Genomic DNA, 17613 nt, shown 5'->3' on the forward strand with positions numbered 1-17613 from the left:
ATTCATGGTTCCCTCAATGAACTGTATTTTCCCAGTGCTGGCAGCACTCATGCAACCCCAGACCATGACACTTCCACCACCATGCTTGACTGTGGGCAAGACACACTTGTCTTTATACTCCTTACCTGGTTGCTGCCACACACGCTTGACACCATCTGAACCAAATAAGTTTATCTTGGTCTCATCAGACTACAGGACATGGTTCCAGTAATCCCTGTCCTTAGTCTGCTTGTCTTCAGCAAACTGTGCGGGCTTTCTTGTGCATCATCTTTAGAAGAGTCTTCCTTCTGGAACGACAGCCATGCAGACCAATTTGATGCAGCGTGCGGCGTATGGTTTGAACACTGACAGGCTGACCCTACACCCCTTTAACCTCTGCAGCAATGCTGGCAGCACTCATACGTCTATTTCCCAAAGACAACCTCTGGACATGGCGCTGAGTATGTGCACTCAACTTCTTTGGTCGACCATGGCGAGGCCTGTTCTGAGTGGAAGCTGTCCTGTTAAACTGCTGTATGGTCTTGGCCACCGTGCTGCAGCTCAGTTTCTGAGTCTTGGCAATCTTCTTATAGCCTAGGCCATCTTTATGTAGAGCAATGATTCTTTTTTTCAGATTCTCAGAGTTCTTTGCCATGAGGTGTCATGTTGAACTTCCAGGGACCAGTAATTTCTTCAGTGTTGCCACATGAAAAGATCTAATAAAATATTTACAAAAATGTGAGGGTTGTACTCTTTTTTTTTATGTGCTATAATTTCAAAATGTGCATAACTATATAACAAAGACCAATTTTGTTTCCATAGAAATGGCAGTACTCTCAGATGAGTGATATGATGACATTTTGCAGTCAGGGAGGTAAATGATAAATGCTTTTAAAAGGAAAGAAAGATATTTTTACAGACAAAGGAAAGATGTTATTTTTAAAGTTAACCTTACATGGGGGGGGCGTGGCCTGGCTGGCATGGTGTGAGGAGTGTATCGTGGGAGCTCCGCTCGCCCAACATCCGTAATTGCTCATCCTGGGGCTGCTACTGCCTGCTAATCTTTTTAAATTAGGGTACTTTACACCCTTCCTGGAGAGGAACATGTCGCCGCCGAAAAAACCCTCGGATGCGATCGCTAAACTCGCTAAATTCCGCCTGCCAGACAAGGAGGTCGCAGAGGAAGATGGCGCCGGCTCCTCTGTTCACGCGGGCTCGGCGGCTGACAACACAGCGAGAGTCCTGGAGGCTATTTCGGACTGCAAGAGCTCCCTGACATGCAGAATAGAGGAGGTGAAGGTGGAGGTCTCTCTCATCAGGCAAGACATGCAGAAACTAAGGGACTGGGTGACGGAGGCGGAGACCCGCGTCGGCCGCGTGGAGGACGAGATACCGCCATTGCAGATCGTGACCGAACGCTTGCAGCATCAACTTACCATGGTCCTGGCGAAGCAAGACGACATGGAGAACCGCCTGAGGAGGTGTAACTTACGGTTTGTCGGTCTGCCTGAGGGTGCGGAGGGCTCTGAATCGCCGACGTTCCTTGAAGACCTCCTTGCGGCCACGTTTGGCCGATTCGAATTCTCCTCGTCCTTCGTGGTGGAGAGGGCCCACAGATTGGCTGGTAAGCCTCCTCCTCCGGGCGCCCCGCCACGCACATTCATAGCGAAGCTACTAAATTTCCAGGACCGGGATGCTGTGCTCCGTCTCACCAGGATCAAAGGCAACATCCCCTTCAGAAATGTGGAGATCAGGGTCTTTCCGGATTTCTCCGCGGACGTGCAGAAGAAGAGGGCCCTCTTCACAGAAGCCAAGCGCCAGCTCAGACTCCGCCATTATGCATACGCTATGCTCTTTCCGGCCAGGCTCCAAGTCGTTGGCGAGGATCGCACACATTTTTTCGACACGCCTGAAGCAGTCATCACCTGGCTGGAGAGTGTGAGGCCGCCGCCTCGAAACCCCATGCAGGCCTGAGGGACCCTCCGACTGGATCGCGGCTGCTGATCGTGGGGGTCTGGATCTATCCCTCTACTGCCCTCTTTGTTTACTCCGTTTGGGCTCCAGGTACTGTACATAATCCCCCTTCGCCTGGACTCCTACAGCCCATGGGATACCTTCTGGCTCCTTGTGATCCCCTTCCCGCGGCCTGGTGCCCGCACCTTCACCCCCCATCTCCCTTCAATTATCCTCCCTAGGCCTTGCCTGAGCCCCCCTTCCTGGAGCTACCATCCCTGTCACTTCCACATCACCTCCTGTGCCTTGCTTATCTCCTTAGTCCACTACGGACGCTATGCTGAGGACGACACACTGAAGCCATGTATACTTGCCCCTTTTCTTTCTCCCCCCCCCAATTTTTTTTTTCTAGTTGGCGAGCTGCCCCCCCGTGTTGGTGCCTGGAACGGGAACCCACACCCGCACATCCTTACTTTCCCCTTTTGTACATTCGCATGGAGTTCACGGACTGGGGGCCCCATCCCCTTGCACTATTGCTGGTTTTCCAGCGATTGATCGTCCCCCTAGTCGCATCTACCCATCGGGATCTGCTGTTCTAATTGTTGGGAGTCTTGGCTCCCTGACTCAAGTATGGTTTCCCCGGTCTACCTGGGCCCGGTGGGATGCGTCGCACTGTTCATCGGCGGCCCACGTGCCTGGACACCCCAGCGTACATTGCAACTTCTTTTGTTTAGTTTATGTTTTGTTTGATGTTCTGTTTTTTTTGTTCGTTATTGGTGTACTGCAGAATGACGTATATGATGCTACTAAGTGGGTTGATATGATTTTCACCGTTGCTATGTTGCTATATGTTCATTGGTCCATGCTGAGGCCTGCTTGTCCGGGCGTTCTGGGCCCTGCGCGCGGTGTCTGCGGCTTTCCCCTTGCTGGGGGGGAGGCTGGGGACGCCGTTGCGTGGGCTCATGGCGTCTGGTACAATGATGTATGTCTATACTTGCTATGCCTACTGTGAAATTTCTGACATGGAATGTGCGGGGCCTTAGGGCCCGTCCCAAGCGTAACGCAGTTCTCTAATTTAAAAGCCCAGCGCGCAGAAATCATGGTATTGGTGGAGACGCACTTAACGGGCCAGCTTATGATGACTCTCAAGAAGCCATGGGTGGGGTGGGTGTACCAGGCTCCACACACGCCTAATTCAAGGGGAGTGGCTATACTGGTTGCCAAAACCGCACAATTTGTTCTGCTCTCATTACGGTCTGACCCCCTTGGTAGATTTTTATTTTTACATGCAAAAGTACATGGCCTGGAGCTCCTCATCCTTTCCATATATATATACCGCCCCCCTTTCAGTTCTCTGTACTGACGGAGGGGCTGGGATTTATGTCTCAATATCCTACTGTGCCTGCAATTTGGTTGGGAGAATTTAATAATGTACCTAACAATGACTTGGACAGGATGTCCCTGACGCCCCCCGATCGTCCCCCACCGGCCCAGACTAGATTTGGCAGACTTTTCCTCGACCTGGAGCTCGTAGACACGTGGAGACACGGGCATCCGCTAAATAAAACCTATTCGTGTTTCTCCACGGCGCACGGCTCCCTGACGCGGATTGATCTCATCCTAATATCCCGCACTCTCCTCCCCATCTTAGGAGACGTGGGGTTTAACCCCCGAGTCCTTTCTGATCACGCATCCTATTGGATAAAACTTAATACCGAGTCCCCCCCGTCCACTTACAACTGGAGGCTCAACCCCTTCTGGCTATCGGTCGTCCCCGACCTGGAGGAGGCTGGTGCCGAATGGGACCTCTTTTTTCAGACCAATAGAGATACCGCGCCCTTTGACACTGTCTGGGACTCCTTTAAATCCCATGCCCGTATGTTCTTGTCCCGGCAAATATCTCAATATCGGCGAAATTCGTCCCGGGTGGTTGAGCAGGCAGAAGGGTCCCTGGTTTGTTGCCGCTCCGTCCTCGTCCACGGCTGATGTACTGAAATTACAATCTCGGGTGGTGAGTGGCCTTCTCTTTGAGAGGGCTGAAAGGAAGATATTCTACAGCAAGCAGAGGGGGTAGGAGTATGGGGAGCGCGCGGGACGATTATTGGCCTATTTGGCCCATCTGGATCATAGACCCTCCACGGTGGTTTCCCTCCGCAACGCTGATGGGGTGCTGCTCTCTGATCCAGATGAGGTGGTTGGGGAATTCCGCTCGTTCTTTGCAACGTTATACTCCTCGGTGGCTGAGGTTCCTGGTAGGGAATCGGCCGAGCTGTTGGCTGCTATAGATTTGCCTGTGCTCTCGAGATCCCAAGTAGTAGCCCTTGAAGCCCCCATCACGACGGACGAGATAGTGCATGCAATCTCCCTGCTTAACTCCTCTAAGGCGCCGGGCTCGGACGGTCTGCCCCTTGAGTTTTATGCGACATATAGTGAATCCCTGGTGCCTAGGCTCCACGAACTGTTCTCACATATCTTTCAATCAGGCTCCCTGCCCGCCTCAATGTCTGAGGCCTATATAGTACTTATCCCTAAACCGGGTAAGAATCTTGAATTCCCTGAGTCCTACCGCCCCATATCCCTTCTCCAACTAGATATCAAGATCCTGGCCAAGATCCTGGCACTGTGCCTGAACGAGGTGATCCTTACCCTAATCCACCCTGACCAGGTCGGTTTCATGCCAGCCAAAAATGCGGCTTACAATCTGCGTCGACTACATATGAACCTGCAGGCTGACCATGACCAAGTTGGTTCTAGAGTTGTAGTGTCCTTGGACGCAGCCAAGGCATTCGACTCAGTGGAATGGAACTATTTATGGGAATGTCTAGCGCGATTCGGTTTCAGGCCCAATTTTATTAAATGGATCACCCTTCTTAATCAGAATCCAAGTGCCAGGATCTTGGTCAACGGTAGGATTTCTACTCCCTTCCCCCTTTCCAGGGGCACCAGACAGGGGTGCCCCCTTTCCCCACTGTTGTATGCCCTGGCGGTAGAGCCTCTGGCTGCATCTCTTAGGAATCACCCGGGCGTCGGGGGCCTCAGACGGGGGGACCTAGTGGAAACAATTAGTCTTTACGCAGACGATATGCTCTTATACCTGGCAGACCCGGGCCAACCCCTACAAACTGCGCTCGTGGTTATTGAGAACTTCGGTCACCACTCTGGTTTGAGGATCAACTGGGACAAATCTCAGATCCTCCCCATTGATGTGAGCGCACCATCCGAGATCCAGGCATCCTCCCCCCTCCTTAGGGTTAGCTCCATGAAATACCTTGGGATTCAGATCTCTAGATCTCCTGAGGACTTTGTCCGCCTGAACATAGAGCCGTTAATGCTGTTCCTGAAGTCAAAGACACAGATTTGGGCCAGATTGCCCCTGGGCGTCATGGGCCGAGTGAATTTAATTAAGATGGTCCTTCTTCCCAAATTCCTGTATGTATTGTGGCACTCCCCTGTCTACCTCCCTCTCAAGATCTTTAAAACCATAGACTCAATCCTTAAGTCGTTTGTGTGGGGTCCCACTAGACATAAGTTATCCTGACAGGTATTGAAGAATTCCACTGAGTTGGGTGGGGTTGCATTACCCGACTTTAACTCTTATTACCTAGCAGCGCAACTGTCTCACTTTTTTTATTTTGACAAGCAGGACCGAGACCGCTACCTCATGCTGCTATGCTCCCGCTATGCTCCTGGACTCACTCACCCCTTTCAGGTCCTCTTCAGGGGCTTGGGGGGCGCTTGGACTCTGGGTAGCCGTGTGGGCCTCCTCTATCACCATAGCAAAATTTGGGAGGTAATGGGCAGAAAATTGAAGACACCGGTCACCCATTCTTATACCCCCCTCTGGGACAACCTGGATCTGGGTGAAATGCTTACCATCCCGGATCGAGTTCTTTGGCTAGATCGGGGAGTGAGGTACCTATCAGACGTCTATCACGGCCCTATATTAAAATCGTTTCAACAGCTTAAGGATGACTTTGATTTACCCAATTCTATGCACTTCCGTTACCTCCAGCTTTGTCACGCCCACCATGCCCAGTTTGGGGCCACGCCTCCGGGTGTTGAGCAACTTGAAGTGCTCCGCACCATAACGGGGCGGGACTCCCGCAAGCTCATTTCGATTCTCTATGATTCTCTTCTTAGGCCTGGTGCCATTGTTTTGGCCTACAGGCTTAAGGAATGCTGGTCTGGGGAGGTGGGGGAGCTGGAGGACGATGAGTGGGAGGACGCGTTGGATGCCACAAAGAAGGTCTCACCTAAATTATCAGATCGTCTTACCCACCTTTACATTTTGCACAGGTCATACTTGACCCCTGCCCGCATGGCCAAATACAAATTAGGATACAGCCTGCTATGCCCTAGGTGTGACGGTACCCCCTGCACATTCTTTCATCTTATGTGGTCCTGCCCGGTCATACAGGGATACTGGTCACAGATTGTAAAGTTCATACACGACGAGATGGGGTCCCCCCTGACACTGTGCCCTAAGCAGTGCCTACTGGGGATATTCCCTGACCCCGACTCGGACAAATATCACAAAATATTCCTCCAGGAAACATTATTCACGGCGCGATTACTGATAGCTCGCAAATGGCTCTGAGCCTTGCCCCGTCTATCCAGGAGTGGATTGTTGCGGTTAATTCTACCTTACCGTATAAAAGGGAGATCTATGCCCACAGGGGTTGCCCGGCCAAATACAACAAGGTGTGGGATGATTGGGTTGAGAGTGCCGCTACCTGTAATGCCCTGTCTGACTGAGCCTGGGGGCCCCTCCCCCATGCCCACCCGTAAATAATGGCTGATTGTCTGCTTGACCCTTTGGCCCACATGGGCTTCTGTGTTTTTCTTTTTTGATGTTTGTTTCTCTTTTTCTTTTTTATGTTTACTTGTTGCGCTTGGGATGCCATTTGCAATGTATGTTCATTGTTTAGTAAATACGCTGACTCCTGTATTCCCCTTATCTCACCTGTGTGTGATGTATGCTTATGCGTTCTGTATGCCTTTTATTTTTTCAAATAAAAACACCAAATTTGTAAAAAAGTTAACCTTACATTATCAGATGGTAAATATTTTATTATGTTTAATTGTTGTTGTCTTAAATTAAATCAATTTGGCATGTATCCTTCAGTATAAATATTCATCTCTCCTTTTCAGTTTATGGATTTTGGTTATTACCAGCCATAAACCATTGAGTAGAAGATAAACTTTAGAGACATCTGAACTTGCCCAGTTTTTTAGTGACCACTAATAACCACTGGAAATCCTGACCTGCTGACCTTTAGGCTCCATGCACACAGAAGGTGATGAACTGCAGTTTATTCGCTTTTTGCCGTTTTTTTAAAAAGCCCATAAACTGAACTCTGTTAGCCTGAATGGCCATGCACACATGGGCGTTTTTTAGTGTTAATGAGCTTTGGAGTTTATTGACTTTTTTCTGAACGCCTGAAATTTGCGTTCAAAGTGCCGTTTTTCGGTGGGAAAAAACGCTGGTGCCAGCGTTTTTTTATCCATTGAAAAAAAAAAACAAAAAAAAACTCTACACTGAAAAACGCTAATAAACGCTATTGCAAAATGCTAAAAAAAAACTTGAAAGGCTCCCTGCAAATCTACTGGCGTTTTTTATAGCTTTCTTTTAGCTTCTGTGTGCATGGAGCCTTAGGGCTTATTACACTAGTCCACACACTATAAGCTCCCATTCACACAAGTGTTTTTAGCTTGTTTCCCTTCACTAGATTACATCTCAACAGGATGTCCCTGCTCAAAATCTCAGCCCTATGCTGTGCAGTAGCCTTTCTTAACCAGGGTTCTATGAAACTGTTGGTTCCTCCTGAGGTTGCTAGGAATTCCATGAACAATGAGCAATGTCTGCCACTCAGATAAGTTAGCTGCTGACAACCATGATCTTTTTAGCCATGAATAAGGGAGCATTCTTGCAAATGACCACAAGTGTGAGGAACAAATCTCCCAGTGACCATCACACTAAGCTGTATATATAGTAATTATTAGCAGTAGGGCTGGGGAAATTAAAGATTAATTCCTCGATTAATCTTTAATTTTTTTGATCGATCAAAATTCTTGCCATCACCGGACAACCTGGACAGTGAGACATACCCTGCTGGATGCGAGTAAACTGCACCCATTGGATTGAGGTACCGTTGCATCTGTGGAGCAGGAGGATGCATCAGGCTCCATCAAGGGAAGGGGGCATAAATAACCATTGTTTTCCTGTCCTAGCAGTTTTGTGCAGACAATTCTTTGTGTATTGACAACATCTGTTCTGTGCAAAAGACTGTTCAGTTCTTCAGGGTATATTGTCAATAAAATGCGATCATGTCTGCTTCCAGAAAATGTAAACAATCTGGTATGTCTGTGTGACTGGCTAAAGTGATGCCTTCTTGCCTACTATAAAGTGACTGACAGTGAATATACTAGATAAGTTTTATAATTAAAGTTAAATCAACTTTCTAAGTTTTTCTTAAAGTTTAATAAGAAAAAATTACCTACGTCAGTGCTACAGTTTGAATTTAAAACATATTTGTGTGAAGTTAAGTCATGGATCGTGGAAACTAACTAGTGTCGGATGATTGTATATAGTGTATACCCCATTTACCACTGACTAATGCAGAGTTGCAATACAAGGAGATCAGCTAAAAGTAGTTGGATCTGTAAGTGCGTTATAATTATTCGAAATTAGTCGATTAATCGATTAAAAAAAAAAACGATTAATCGAACACGAAAATTTTAATCAGTAACAGCCCTAATTAGCAGGGTTAAAAGTTCCTCTGAGTTAAAACGTAAAGTGAAAAAAAGTATGTAGGCTTTTTTAACATATTCAGGTGTTTTTTTGTCCCCTAGAAGTCAATAGAAGTACCTGATAATGCACGATATGCACATTTTTGCACCTAAAGGACTCTCTAGAACTGCTCCACTCTGCTTATCCTGCCTAAGAAACAAACATCTGAAGCTTAATACTCGTGCAAAAATGCTTGTAAAATCCTTGTAGATGCCTGACAAAATGCTTTACCCCTTTGCTCAGGAGTAAATGCAGTCTAAATTCGGCATGCTGGTCTGTGTTGTGTAGGGGTGGTGTGATGCATTGTTTACTTTTTCTTTATTTTAATTTTATTAAAGTGAAGCTAAATAAGTCCACTTTCACACACATATACGACATGTCCCACGATTTTGGACTGCAAAATCGCATGACAAGTCATTCTCCATGATTTTCAATGACTTCCATTCATATTGGCACGACTTTAAGTCGTGCCGACTTCAAATTAGTCCCTGCACTACTTTGGTCCAACTTCCATGCAAGTTGATGTCCATAGACCTCAATGTTAAACCCTGAAGTAGCATACAAATCGTACCTGAATAATATAGACACAATTTCAGTACAACTTTGTAAGCACAAGCAACTTTTTGACCCTTGTACCACCCAATCCTTTTAACATAGTAGCCCCTCCCAAACACATTTTTCTAGTACACATTCACTTCCTGGTTATTCCCTCAAGAACAATGTGCTCCAAACAGCCCAAAAAAATAGATGTCATTGTCCTCCGCTTCTCCTCCTCTTCTTCCTCATGCACTGCTTCTGCTGCAGCAACAATGACAACTGCTGTGGTAATATACTGAGTAGTAAACATTTTCTGTCACAACAAACCACACCACAACAACCAGGAAGCAAACAGGAACTGGAAACAACTATGTCAGGAAAAGAATTTACCTCACACCATGTATGTTTTAATTGGTTAATGCCAAAGTGTGGCAAAGTAGTACTGATCCAAAATCGCGGCAAAATCGCACAAAATCGCAGTAAAATCATGACAAAATTGCAGCAAAGTCGCACGACTTTGAAGTCGTACAAGTGTGAAAGTGGCCTAAGAGACAAAACCAAAACATTCCATAGCTCAACTCACCAACCAGTCTGCTGACAAACCGAATTAACCAGTCCAACAGTCTGCGTTAAAAACAGGGGTTTAGTTAGCATTTGCAAACGCATGCGTAAGCTGCAAAGCCTCTTCACGGGACACAGTGTATGCTTGCAGTCCTAAACGCTACCGAATTTATATGAGCATCTCCACAGTGGGAGCACATGCATTCAATTGATAGATGAGGGGCAGGTGGGCCTGGAGGCAGCCCAATCCCCCTTAAAGGAACAGGAGCACACTGGACATCCAGCAGGTGCCCAGTGTGTCCCCGGATCATATTTACATCAGTAACAAACAAATGGCCCCTCACAGCACCAATAAGTGGCCTTCACAGCAAGGAGCATATGGAAGGGCAAACGCATAAAAGACAAAAACAGAACATTCTATAGCTCAACTCACCAACCAGTCTGCTGACAAACCAAACTAACCTGTCAAACGCTAAATAAGGCCTCATTGCTGTGACGTGAGATGAGATACGATGCCCTTTGTAAAAATGCAGACATGTTGCATTTTTGTGGAGCACACCACAACTTAGATGTGCAGTGCATACAGGGCACATAGAAAACAATTGTTCTTGTGCTTCTCTATGCAGATCAGAGTATCTGATGTTATAAATGCCAGAGAGGTGCTGTATGGGTTTTTGGAGAGGACCCAAAACGGCTCAAATTTTATTTCGAGATTGCTATAGAAATAATTGAAATATATAAAGGAGGCACATAAGAGACCGCTTTTGACCAGCCAGCAATGGCAAGTGACAAAGGGGTAAAGAGGATGTGGCAGTGATATTGAGGCAAATTAAGTTCTGTGAGGAAGAGAAGGACTGTCTTTAATATTGACTGGACCCTGGGCAAACATATTCGTGGGCCCCCTCTTCCGTGCAATTTTGCTCTCCACATGCTTTGAGACATACAATAAATAGCAGCTAGACTCAAAATCAGTTTACTGAATCAGATCAGGCAGCGATTGCAATTGGTTGCCAGAGGTTACAGTGTATCATTAGGACTCACTGACTGGCTGCTAGAGGTTACAGCACACATTATGGCTCACTGTTTATTTTCTAGAGGTTACAGCACATGACTTCTGCTTGTTGATTGGTTGCTAGAGATTACTGTACAGCAATACTGCTTACTGATTGATTGCTGGAGGTTACTGGACATCTATACCGCTCACTAATTGGTTGCTAGATGTTAATGCACATTGTTACTGCTTACTTTTTGGTTCCCAGAAGTTACTGCATATCCTTACCGCTCAATGATAGGTTACAAGCGGTTAGTGCACAGCATTACTGCTCACTGATTGGTTGCTAAAGGTTACATTACATCATGTCTTCACTGCCTGCACACCATGGACTGGGGAGGTGAGGGGACCCATCAATAGACAAAGAACTCCTAGGAATCCTAGAGGAGGGAGGTGATCAGTGGCAATGCTGGGGGTTTATGGGATCAGTGGCAGTGGTGGGGGCAATACACTGTGACAAATTCTGAATTATGCAAAGCTGGAAATCTTTGGCAAGTACTGTATATAGTGGAGATTCTACCAATGTAATGGGGAATTTACAACGACCACCAATGTGAGGAGGGATTTACACTGACCATAAATGTGAGGGGGATTTTACGCCACCCACCAATAGAAAAGAGTGATTTCTACACTGACACCAATGTAATAAAAGCATTTACACCAACCACCAGTATAAGGGGGAATATACAAGGACCTCCATGTAAGGGGCAATTTTCACTGACAACCATTGTCTAGGAGATTTGTACTGACCACCAATGTAAGGTGACACTTCTACACTGACCACCAATGTTGGGGGGATTTACACTGACCATCAATGTAAAGGGGGGTGTAACAGGATGACCCGTGACACCCAGAGACTTTTGAGGGATGGGGGATACTCCTGTGCCAGCGGCCCTAAGAACTCTTGGGTCTAAGTTCACCCTGTGCCCCTTTTGGGCATAGGGTGGCTAAGAAAGCATAATTCATGTATTACATGAGATGGGACATTAATAATAATTCATGTTTGCAGGATGTCTTGAGATATCACAAGTTGTTGGCTATTCAATGTGATTGAAGCCCCCCACGGTGTGATGTGTGGGTGGGGAGTTGATTGTTCCTTTCATGCCTTGTACTGTATATAAGACTGAAAGCTACCATTAAAAGTTGTCTTGCATTTGAAACCAGAAAGCACAGAGCTGTGTCTCGTCTTATTCTGGGAAATGGGATGGATCGGGCCCTGTTGGTTGGAGTGTCGATAAGCTGTCGTGGGTGGAATGGAATATCGTGAACGGATTTAACCCCTGTTCCATTTGGGGGGTTCCGTTACAGGGGGTTTACACTGACCACCTGTGTAGGGGCAATTCTGCACTTACCACCAATGTAAAGAGAAATGTACACTGATCACCAATGTTATGAATAGTACACGTAATAGTACACTTATCTTTCATGTGATCCTTTCACTAACTTAACATAATGACACTAAAATGAAGCAGTGCAGAATAGGGAACATATGCTGTAGCATTGCATATGAAATGAGCCCTAAGAAAAAGGGAATGTACAGCTATGGCATACAGAGTGAGGCACTGCGGAACAGCTAATGTACAGCATGGCATATGGGACAAGGCAGTTCAGAATAGTGATTACAATAATGGCATCTAGAATACAGCATGGCATACAGAATGAAAGGTCCTAGCAATATGCGGGACCAACATGGGATAGACCAAAGGAGAAAAGCACGTTGTGCAGTTCTCCTGCTGTGCCTTCTCTCGGTCTAGGTGCCGTGTGATGCTGGGCAGCGGTGGCCGTGATTGGTGGACCAGGCAGAGCAGCTGATTGGCCAATTCGAGCGGGAGGAACCCGCGCTGTAAGAGTCTATAAAGAGGCTCCAGCGCGGCGGTCTCCTCAGCAGTCCTGTCAGCCAGCGTCGCAGCAGGACAGCGTGGGCGCATCTCCTCTCTGCCTCTCACGCCGCAACATGAAGCGCCGCGCTACCAACAGCAGGGAAGCCCTCCTGTGCCAGTTGCTGGAGAGGGCTGAAAGCAAGGGGGGTGAGGAGTGGCTGCGCCGCTGTCTGGGGGAAGATAGTACTGCGGTACAGCTCACACCCCCTCCCCCTGTGCAGAAAAAGAAAGGCTCAGCTGCAGGGGGAAGCGCAGCAAAGCAGCAGCCTGGTAAGAAAAAGAAGGGGGGTCAGAGTGCAGCTCCTTCTCCCCAAGAAACAGGTCCGAGGGAAGAAGTGGGAGCTGTGACAAGAAGAGCATCTCGTCAGCAGGAGTGCAGCGATACTCACCTTACAGCTGTGGAGGAGAGCGAGCAGCCAGTGTCCCATGTTGGTGAGAAATCATTATCTGAGTTGTCTCAATTATCAGTGCTGGTTAATTCTCTCTCTAATGTGTTACAGCAATTCCAAGGGGCACATGTTAGTGGTGCTGATAGAGTTCAAGGGGCACAGGGGTCTGGTGCATATGGTGAGAGGAATGTACATGTTAATTCAGGTGCACAAGCTATTGGTGCAGAACAGGGTTTTCATGAGGCAGAATGCCAGAGAGCACAGGCGTCTGGTGCCAATTATGTTCAGGATGTCAGCAATGATTTTGTGACATATGACATGCCATATATGGATGAGGTGAATTCCATTTGGCAGGAAGCAAGTGCTCCTGTCAGGAGCTCTGTTAATATTATTAACCCTGCATTGCCTATCAGGCCGTCTGCTTTGACAGTAGGGGAGTCTTCTTTTAAGGCCTAGTACACACGAGAGGATTTATCCGTGGATACGGTCCACCGGACCGTTTCCACGGATAAATCCTCTTGAGGATTTCCACGGATTTGGATCCGATGGAGTGTACTCACCATCGGATCGAAATCCGCGCCGAAATCCCATTGCGATGACGTGTCGCGCCGTCGCCGCGATGATGACGCGGCGACGTGCGCGACGCTGTCATATAAGGAATTCCACGCATGCGTCGAATCATTACGACGCATGCGGGGGATCCATTCGGACGGATTGATCCGGTGAGTCTGTACAGACCAGCGGATCAATCCGTTGGGATGGATTCAAGCGGATAGATTTTAAAGCATGTCTTCAAATTTTTATCCGCTTGAAATCCATCCCAGGGGATAAAAATCCGCGGAAACAGATCCGCTGGATTGTACACACCAGGGGATCTATCCGCTGGAGCCGGTCCGTGGATCAATTCCAGCGGATTGATCCTCTCGTGTGTACGGGGCCTAAGGAGCCCCTCCCATGTGTGCTGTCCCCACTGGGCTTTCATTTGCCTAGGACAGTGAAAGAAAAGATTTGGAGGGGGGAATTTGTTGACCTGTTGTCATTATTGCCCTCCTCCAAGGAATTTTTAGTGAAATCTGACAAGCAGGCCGGCAATAGGTCCGAGGAGGACAGGAGGCGGGCCATGCCTAAAACATTTCAAAATTGGCTGCAGGCTTTCTGCATTTATGCAGCAGTGATGGGAGAACGTTTCCCTGGCAAGTGCTCGGGGCTATTCCAGCACTTGGACATTATCGCCGAAGCATTCCGTCATTTCGGAGGCTCGGCTTGGTTCTCATACGATGAGAACTTTCGACAAAAATTAGCAGTCCACCCTTCGCTACACTGGGGGACAAAGGATGTGGGTTTGTGGTTAAACCTAATGTTGCCACCAAAGCCTCAGTTTACTCCTAAGCCCCCGACAAGTAATCAAGGTAGTTTTCGCAAAGGTTTTTGCTTTGCCTTCAATGAGGGCCAGTGCAAGTTCCTTGCAAACTGTCGGTATAGACATGACTGCTCCTACTGCAGCGGTTCTCATCCAGCCAACAGATGTTTCCGCAAATCCGCCGCATCCTCTTTTCAGCCAGTTTCCAAAGATAATCATGGAAAAGGCACCGACTCCAGTGAGGCTAGTCGTAATGCGACCATGGTTAGAGCGCTACCCAGATCGCAGGATGGCGGCTCTGTTAATTGAGGGATTTAAAGAAGGTTTTTTAGTCCCGACCTTCAAAGGTCCGGGTTGTGCGATGGTAAGAAATTTGCTATCAGTTGATTGTCACTTGGATGTAGTTCATGAGAAAATATCTAGGGAACTGGCTGAGGGTAGGATCGCGGGCCCTTTTCAGGCCCCCCCTTTCGAGAATTTTCGTTTATCCCCGCTGGGTATAGTCCCAAAGAAAGAGGCGGGTGCATATAGACTGATACATCATCTCTCCTACCCTCCCAAATCCTCCCTGAATGATGAAGTTTCCAACATTTTAGCTCCAGTTTGTTACTCCTCATTTGATGAAGCTTTGGTCATCTTAAGACAGATGGGTAGAGGTTCCCTGCTGGTGAAAGCCGACATCAAAGCAGCTTTTCGGTTATTACCTGTCCACCCACAGGGTTTCAATTCCTTGGGTTTCCAATTCTCGGGTCAATTTTTCTTTGATAAGGCTATGCCCATGGGGTTTTCGTTATCATGCTTCTACTTTGAAGCCTTTTCCACCTTTTTGCACTGGGTTTTAACCCAAAGGTTTCCCCATGGGGCTGCTCTTCACTACCTAGACGATTTTTTATTCTTTGGAAGAGAAGGATCCTTGGAATGTTCCGAGACATTGCAGGTTTTCTTCGGAATATGTGAAGAATTTGGCGTGCCCCTGGCACATGAAAAGACCTCTTTTCCCTCCACGACTATCGAATTCCTCGGTATTACCATCGATTCGATACAAATGGAGTTCAGATTGCCCGAACAAAAATTGCAGAAGCTCAAATCTCTGATCTCTTCATTTTTATCTAGGAGGAAAGTGCTATTGAAAGAAGCCCAGTCACTGCTGGGGCTGTTTTCTTTTGCTGCCAGGATCATCCCTATGGCCAGGGTTTTCTCTAGAAGTTTCTCCTTGGCCATTAAAGGCCTTACCAATCCGCGGGCTCATGTCCGTTTGTCAAAAGGGGTCAGAGAGGATCTTAAGGTCTGGGATGCCTTTTTAACAAATTTTAACGGCTCCACAGTCTGGCAACAAGAGTTTATAGTAAGTAGTCAGATGAATTTCTTTACGGATGCGGCCGGATCTGTAGGCTTTGGGGCCTTCCTTAACGGGCACTGGTCCGCAGGTGTTTGGCATAAGGAATGGTTACAGGAGGACATTTTACAAAACCTGGTCCTCCTGGAATTATTTCCAGTTGTAGTCTCAGTGGTAATATGGAAAGAGTTCTTTGAGAACAAAAGAATTCTGGTCCATACGGACAATAAAGGGGTCCTGTTCGCCATTAATGCCTTGTCCTCTAGATCTCAGCCAGTTGTTAAACTTCTGCGTTTTCTGGTACTGCACTGCATGCGCTATAATATTTGGCTTAAAGCTGAGCATATAGCTGGTATTCATAACAATATTGCTGATGCTTTGTCTCGCCAACAGTTCGCGAAGTTCCGGGACCTGGCTCCGACGGCGGATCGACAGGGAACCCCTTGCCCAGAATTCCTCTGGGGCTTGATATGGGGCTGATTTTCAGTAACCTGCGCAACTCCGTTTCAAGTAAGACATGGTCGGACTATAAGTTATCTTGGTCCAGATGGTTTTCTTTTTGCCAGGATGTGGGTTCTGACCCCTTTAATGTCACTCCGTTATTAGCTTTGACCTTTTTGTCTAATCTGATTCAGGCACAGCTGTCCCCGGCGTCAGTGAGTAAGATCCTTGCTGGGGTTTCATTCTTTTTTAAGTTTTCAGGTCTACCAGCATTGACTTCTTTCTTTCAAGTAACTCAGGTACTGAAGGGCTTTAAGAGATCCAGGCTTTCTAGTGCTTTGTTACTGTTACTCGACCTCCTTGGATCGCTTCGTGAAGTATGCTCATCTGAGTTTGAGGCTCTGCTGTTTAGAGCCGCCTTTTCAGTTGCATTCTTTGGGGCCCTCAGGGTAGGCGAATTTACGGCGTTTAACAAGTCTTCTTCATCTTTTCTCAGGTTCAATCATGTGCAAGACGGTTGTCTTTCTATTTTCCTTTGCAGGTCTAAATCGTTGCCAGTTGGTAAAGGCTGTTGGTTCTCCCTTGCTAGTTCTCCTAACAAGGTTCTATGCCCGGTCACTCAAGTCGAAAAATATCTGGTGGTACGTCCAATGTCCCGTGACTCGTTTTTTGTGCATATTGATTCATCCCCTCTTACCAGGTATCAGTTTTCTTCCGTTTTTAAGGCTTGTTTGAGATTCTTGAACCTATCAGGGTTGTGTTTTTCTTCACATTCCTTTAGAATTGGGGCGGCCACTGCGGCAAGCTCGCTAGGTTTTTCGGAAAGCAGGTTGAAGTATGTAGGGCGTTGGAATAGTTCTAGGTACAAGTTATATGTTCATTCTGAACTATTAATTTTATAATTTTCTTTTTCAGATCAAGTCAAGAAGGTGGTGTGGATAGTTGGCCATTCTTATGTTTTCTGGGCCACCAAGCATGCTGAATCAAGGCCCTACTCCACTAACCTAGGTCTAGACTCCTCATTTGCTTTGTTATGGTCGGGTGTTAGGGGTTTGAGATGGCGTAATGTGAAGGAACATCTGGTGCACTTGTCGGCCATATGGACATCACCTCAGATTTTAGTGCTACATGCAGGTGCCAATGATTTAGGTAAATTGGGTACTTGGGAACTGATATGCGAAATGAAGAGGGATTTACACACTATAAGCCTCATGTTTCCAGGTTCTGTTTTGGCCTTTTCCGAAATGATCCCAAGAATGCTATGGTCTCCCCAGAGTGGTCTGTTCTTTCTAGACAGAATTCGCAGAAGGCTTAACAGAACCATTCATAGTTTTCT

This window comes from Rana temporaria, chromosome 2 (genome assembly GCF_905171775.1).
Source record: "Rana temporaria chromosome 2, aRanTem1.1, whole genome shotgun sequence".
Lineage (NCBI taxonomy): Eukaryota > Metazoa > Chordata > Amphibia > Anura > Ranidae > Rana > Rana temporaria.